Source organism: Argiope bruennichi, chromosome 9 (assembly GCF_947563725.1).
Source record: "Argiope bruennichi chromosome 9, qqArgBrue1.1, whole genome shotgun sequence".
Lineage (NCBI taxonomy): Eukaryota > Metazoa > Arthropoda > Arachnida > Araneae > Araneidae > Argiope > Argiope bruennichi.
Genome location: NC_079159.1, coordinates 119,278,471 through 119,283,966, shown reverse-complemented (window position 1 = coordinate 119,283,966; position 5,496 = coordinate 119,278,471). Strand labels below are relative to the sequence as shown.

General features: G+C 31.4%; 1 long non-coding RNA gene across 3 annotated transcripts; it reads left to right on the top strand.

Moving 5' to 3' along the window:
- Nucleotides 1-401: 401 nt before the first annotated feature.
- On the top strand, nucleotides 402-5,239 carry LOC129984408 (uncharacterized). Of its 3 annotated transcripts, none has more exons than XR_008785488.1 (4): nucleotides 402-1,640; nucleotides 1,824-2,094; nucleotides 3,137-3,258; nucleotides 4,615-5,239. It is a non-coding gene; the product is annotated as an uncharacterized LOC129984408 (long non-coding RNA). The 3 variants fall into 3 exon arrangements; XR_008785486.1 differs by having other exon boundaries at nucleotides 3,137-3,299; XR_008785487.1 differs by lacking the exon at nucleotides 4,615-5,239 and having other exon boundaries at nucleotides 3,137-3,369.
- Nucleotides 5,240-5,496: the final 257 nt, after the last annotated feature.

Below are 5,496 nucleotides of genomic sequence, written 5' to 3'. Positions count from 1 at the left end.
ACTAATTCAACAAAAATTACTATCACAAAAATTAAATCACTCATAAAAATCCAAATATACTTTGAATGCAAACATATTTAAATTGCAATTGAATAAACGGAAGTAATCGGCAAAAATAGTTTAAAAAAAAAAAAGGCTTTTAAAAGTGTAATTGTGTTGGATGAAGCATTCGGGATAAACGAAAGCATTTCAAAAATGAAATAATTCTGGATATTCATGAAATGATTTGAACAGTTAAACTCAAGTTTACCTTTCGTACTTAGTTATGCTATTGTATATTAAAATCATTTTGAGAAGGATTGTTCTTAAAGAAACTTAAAACAGTGTTTTTCTATCTTAAATAAACTTTTATTTAAGAATAAATTTGATCATAATAAGCTATAAAATGTTGTATTTAATTTAATAACGACAGGAAGTAACTCAACCATTGATCTTATCATTGAACAGATTTTATAAGGGCAAAGAAAATTGGTTTAAACTGCTAAACAAAAAAAATTCAAAATGAAATTGATTTTGTAAGGTCTGCTTCCATAGCTTGAATAGATACCGCATCGGAGAATTCAATTTTATTCTTAAGTTTTAAATTATCTGAAAGTTTTCAGAACTCAGTGGAAATATTTACTCTTAAAACACTGAGTACGGAAGTATTCAAAATGTCTGGATATTTCGTACAAGCGAACAATTAGCAATGAGACTGCCACAATTACATGGGTAATACCTGGTATTGTCTACTGTGGCAGATGACGGTATCATTGCGATTTTTCTGTTGGTTAGTAGTAGCCGGTACTAGAAAGAATAAATGTGGATTATGGAGATAAAAATAATAGTAAGTAGGAGTTGCCTTTTATTTCAACCGCTTTACTTGTATTCAAAGGCTATCGAATCATTTGAATTCATTGCTCCATGTATTGGATACTATTGTCTGCTATGACATATCCTCGCCCACATCTCTGTAGAATAATGAATCTGTAGAAGCTCTAGACACGAATTCTATCAACAATTATATAGATGGCTTGGAAGATGTTTTTTCAACGATTCCAAAGAGATTGGTAAGTTGCAAGAATTTTTATTAAAATGAATATAGTTTATATTCTTTTGCTTATTAAATAACCTATTTTACGAATATATTTTATTAAGCGTTTGCTTAGAATAGGTGTAGATCTGACATTTTTCTGACTAAAAGCGTACCATTCGCCACCATAAGCGAAACCGCTCTTTCGGTTCCACATATTCTGAAATGTCCAATTACGATGGATGCTGTGAAATACTCGGAGACAACATCGAAATATTAAAATCCAAGTATAATCTGCTCTCTTAATTATAATACTAAAATTTCAAATATGAAATTTTCTAATAGTTTTATTTATTCTTCTAGAAGATCCATTTCTAGTAAGCTGCAAGGAGTCAGACTATAAGTACTTGTAAACATCTATCAAAACAAAAGCGGAATTTCCAGCTATATCTCAATATAAAATTCGACGAAATTTTGAGCATCTGCCATTCTGAGATCACTTCCTGTATATGGAAGGGCTGAAAAAATCAGTCGCCTGAGAATGGACATAGCAAGCGACAGCCTTCTGCAAATCGATGTTGCCACGCTCTCAAACTTCTTAGGATGTTGAAACAGAAGAGATACCCAGGTAACTTTATTTCTTAAAGTCTATTTTCTGGACAAATTAAACATTTTACTGTTGGTTTTAAACAATTCATATTTTAAATTCTATATTAGTCCTGCTGAGATGCATATATGCTATCAATTAACTCCACAAAACATTTTTTCAAGCGCCTAAATTTAAAAATGCTCAATTTCTGTTCTCTTATAGAATGAAAAGCGAATGTTCTTCAAACTAAACGTGGTTTGTTACTATATGATGGCTTCTTTTTGGAAAGCAGCTGCTATTCAAAATAAGAATCGGTAAAATGGAAGCGCCTGCCATTCCGAGATCAACTTCTGCAAATAGAGGCTGAAGAAATTGATCTTCTGAAAAGGGAGCCAACTTGCGACAGTTTTTTCAAATCGTCCTCCACATTCAGAAAATATTACCCTACCAAGATCCTTCTAAATTATTGAAATGGAACAAGTAATGCTTCCAGGTAGCTTTCATTCTTTAGTCTTTGCCTTCCGAAGTTTTTGGATGAATGAAACAATTCACTTTTTTAAATCATTCCATCGTATATTAATTCTAATGAGAAGAGCATATGTAGCTCATTAGGATCGCAAAGCAATTTTCTTCAATTTTCTAAATATGACAATCCACGAGACTTTAGTTGCTCTTACAGAATAAAAATGGAATGTTTTCAAGATAAATTAGATTTTGTCACTATATGGTCTCTATTTGGAGAAGCTTATAACGATGCTTGAGAAAGAAATTGTACTATAATCTTAAGTATAATCAATTATCTAATGGAGGATTGATAAATGGGTTGCAACATTTATGTTCTTAAGCTATTTGCATAACTCTCTAAAGATTCAGGAACTAAGATCAATAACATGTCTGGATAAGTTGTTTTACAAAAATATTTAAAATATTGCAAGCAGTCTGATACGCCTAGAGAATTGATTTCTTGTATACTCTTGTGCCTTAAAAAAACATTTCTAATTATATTGAATGTGTGTTTGCCTGACTTAAATATAAAATTTGTACTTCTATTGGCGATGTGTCGGTGTCCATTTGTGGAGTGACTACTTCAGTTTCTGGCACATTCCCAGAAGGAATCTGGATGACCAGGAAACTTTTTCTCATAATGGTGCCAAACAGATATCAGTAAGTTGCAAGAAATGATAATTGTCATGCCAAGATGAATATAGGATTTGATTATTAAACTAACTTTACTAATGTACACATTTTAATAGATGTATTTATAAGTGGAACACCTATTACTTACATTATTGCTCTTTTCCGAATGAAGACACGCTATCTACACCTGAAGTAAGACGGCTTTCACGATTCCACATATATCCTGTATTGATACCAGTTATGCTGAATGGAGGGGGAGGGGCGATCTCTAAAAATGAAATTCAGTCAATGCAAATATAGTCAGTTCCTGAATTATTTCAAATATAATCAATATATCTTTATTAAAATTATTTGTAATAACGAAAATGCCATGATTTTTCTCATTTTTTTTTTTCTAGCGATAATGAAACAAACCATAATTACCCGTGAACAACTATCAAAACAGGAGCTTCATTTCCAGCTATTTATCAAAATAAGTATGACTTGGAAAGTGTTGCCTCAATGATGCCGAAGCGATATCGTAAAGTTGCAAGAATTTTGATAATTGTCATACCATAATGAGTATAGGATATATTTTTCATTTGCTTATTAAACTACTTTAGACATGTAAAATAGCTTATTTATATAATTTAACCAACTTTCTGCTTTTTATAACTTAATACGATTTTTTATTTTAATATATTTATTGCTGAATGGGCTTTGATCTACAGTAATCTTTTGCTTAATAAAGGCCACTTGCCAAACGACTTTGTTCCTAGTATGTTCTAAAGTGACATCAACTACGCTGGCTGCTGTGAAATACTCGCTACGAATGACATCAAAATATTAAAAATCCAAGTATAGTCAGTTCCTTAAGTATAATACTAAAATTTTAAAAATGACATTCTCTAATCGATTTTGTATTCTTCTAAAAAGCGAATTTCCATTTACCTGTAAGAAACAAACCATAATCTATCAGAGACGGCATATCCAGCTATTTCTGAATGCAAGAACTGTAACGCGTGCCATTCGGAGATCGATTTCTGTACATGCAAGGACTGAATAAATCGGACGGCTGAGAGTGGAGCCAGTATGTGGCAACCTTCTGCGTCGTTCTTGCAAACAAAATGTCATCTGCCCAGGATTAACTTAAAATGCTGTGGAAGAATAGGAAATGTTTAGAAGTAATTTGTTTCTTCCTTTGTCTTTTGGCTTCCCAGGATTTATTTCTTGAATGAAAGATTTTAAAGAAGCCAACATTTAAATACATTTTCAATCCTATATTGAGCCGAATCGGATGTGCATATACAACTCTATATAGCTCTCTCTCTCTCTGAGCAAATATCTAAGATTACAAAACGTTTTTTTTTATTTTTCAACCGTCTACGTCTGATCTATAAAATGCCAGTTAAAATGGAAAATGAATGCTTTTCAAGCGAAACTTTATCTGTATATATCATGACGGGTGTTTGGAGAGTATATTTTAAGGGCGGGTGGCGAAATAAACTTCGCTGTTAATAATTTAGGTTAATAATTTTGCTTAGTGAAGGATTAATAAACTGCCATCACCGTTTATCTTAAGTAATTAATACGTGCAACTATCGAAATCTTCAGGAGTTGTAATTTTATTACGAAAAGTAAAATGTTTACATAATTTTTTCAAATACATTTAAAACAATGCAAACAGCTCCATTAGGACCAAATATAATTGAATCGGAAACTTTTAAATCTATTGACTTATTAATAGGCAGTTTATTCAGTTCTAATTTAATTATCTTCAGATATTTTGAATTAATTTCGTGAGCAATACTAAATCGCCATGATTTTTCCATTTTGTGACATTCTACATCAATTCATTAGTATCTAAACTACCGATTCAAATATTTAATTTTTTCAGGTGTCTGTTAAGAACAAGCTTTCATCGAAGTGAGCATGGCACAACAAATAACTTCTGGACCCTTCCTCAAACCTATATTGGAATGCTAATGCTGGCAATTGAATTATGGACAATGACTCAATATATCTATTTCAGCTTGTAAACTGTAGAGGTTGAAGAACTTGAATATTAACAAATGGTTAACATGAGCAATGTACACAGTAGAAATTGAAATTTCCTCTTGTCTGCATTATTTTTGGAAGTAAATATATATTTGAAATGTTTGCCACAAAAATCTCATTGAAATAGCAAACGATTTGATAAGTCCTTTTTAAGGATTACAGAATATTTACGTTTTTTGGAATATGCAAAAAATCCTTTGTTTCAAACCTGACAAGTTCGATATGTTTTCTTATCGCCCTTGCATGGAATTCAAAACACGGGTATTTGTTGTGTCTGTCAATGTTTAATTTCCAAATGGATCTTCGCAACTTTTTATCCGGATAATTCTGATTATAACTGAAGCAATAAACTATTGATGCTTATTGAGTTCTTTGATGCGCAATGCTATGCATTTTTACTTACATAAACGATGTTTTAGAATACAATCTAGATCGAAAAAACAATATTTTAGATCTATTCACCTTTTTCGTCTGTAGTTTTAACTTTCCTAGAATTGAGAATTCCTGTTTTTGACTTCAATATGGATAGAATCCATACTGATCCTTCTTTATCTCTTGGATTGTATTTCTTATGTTCACACGTAAATCGTGATCAGAACTAATCGACTCGGAGGGAAAGAAACAGATATTGTAAATATACTTAAAAATTTGAAACAAAATAGCTCCTCCAAACATTTACTAAACAATTTTATTAATAAACTTGTGACCTTTCGTTTTAATC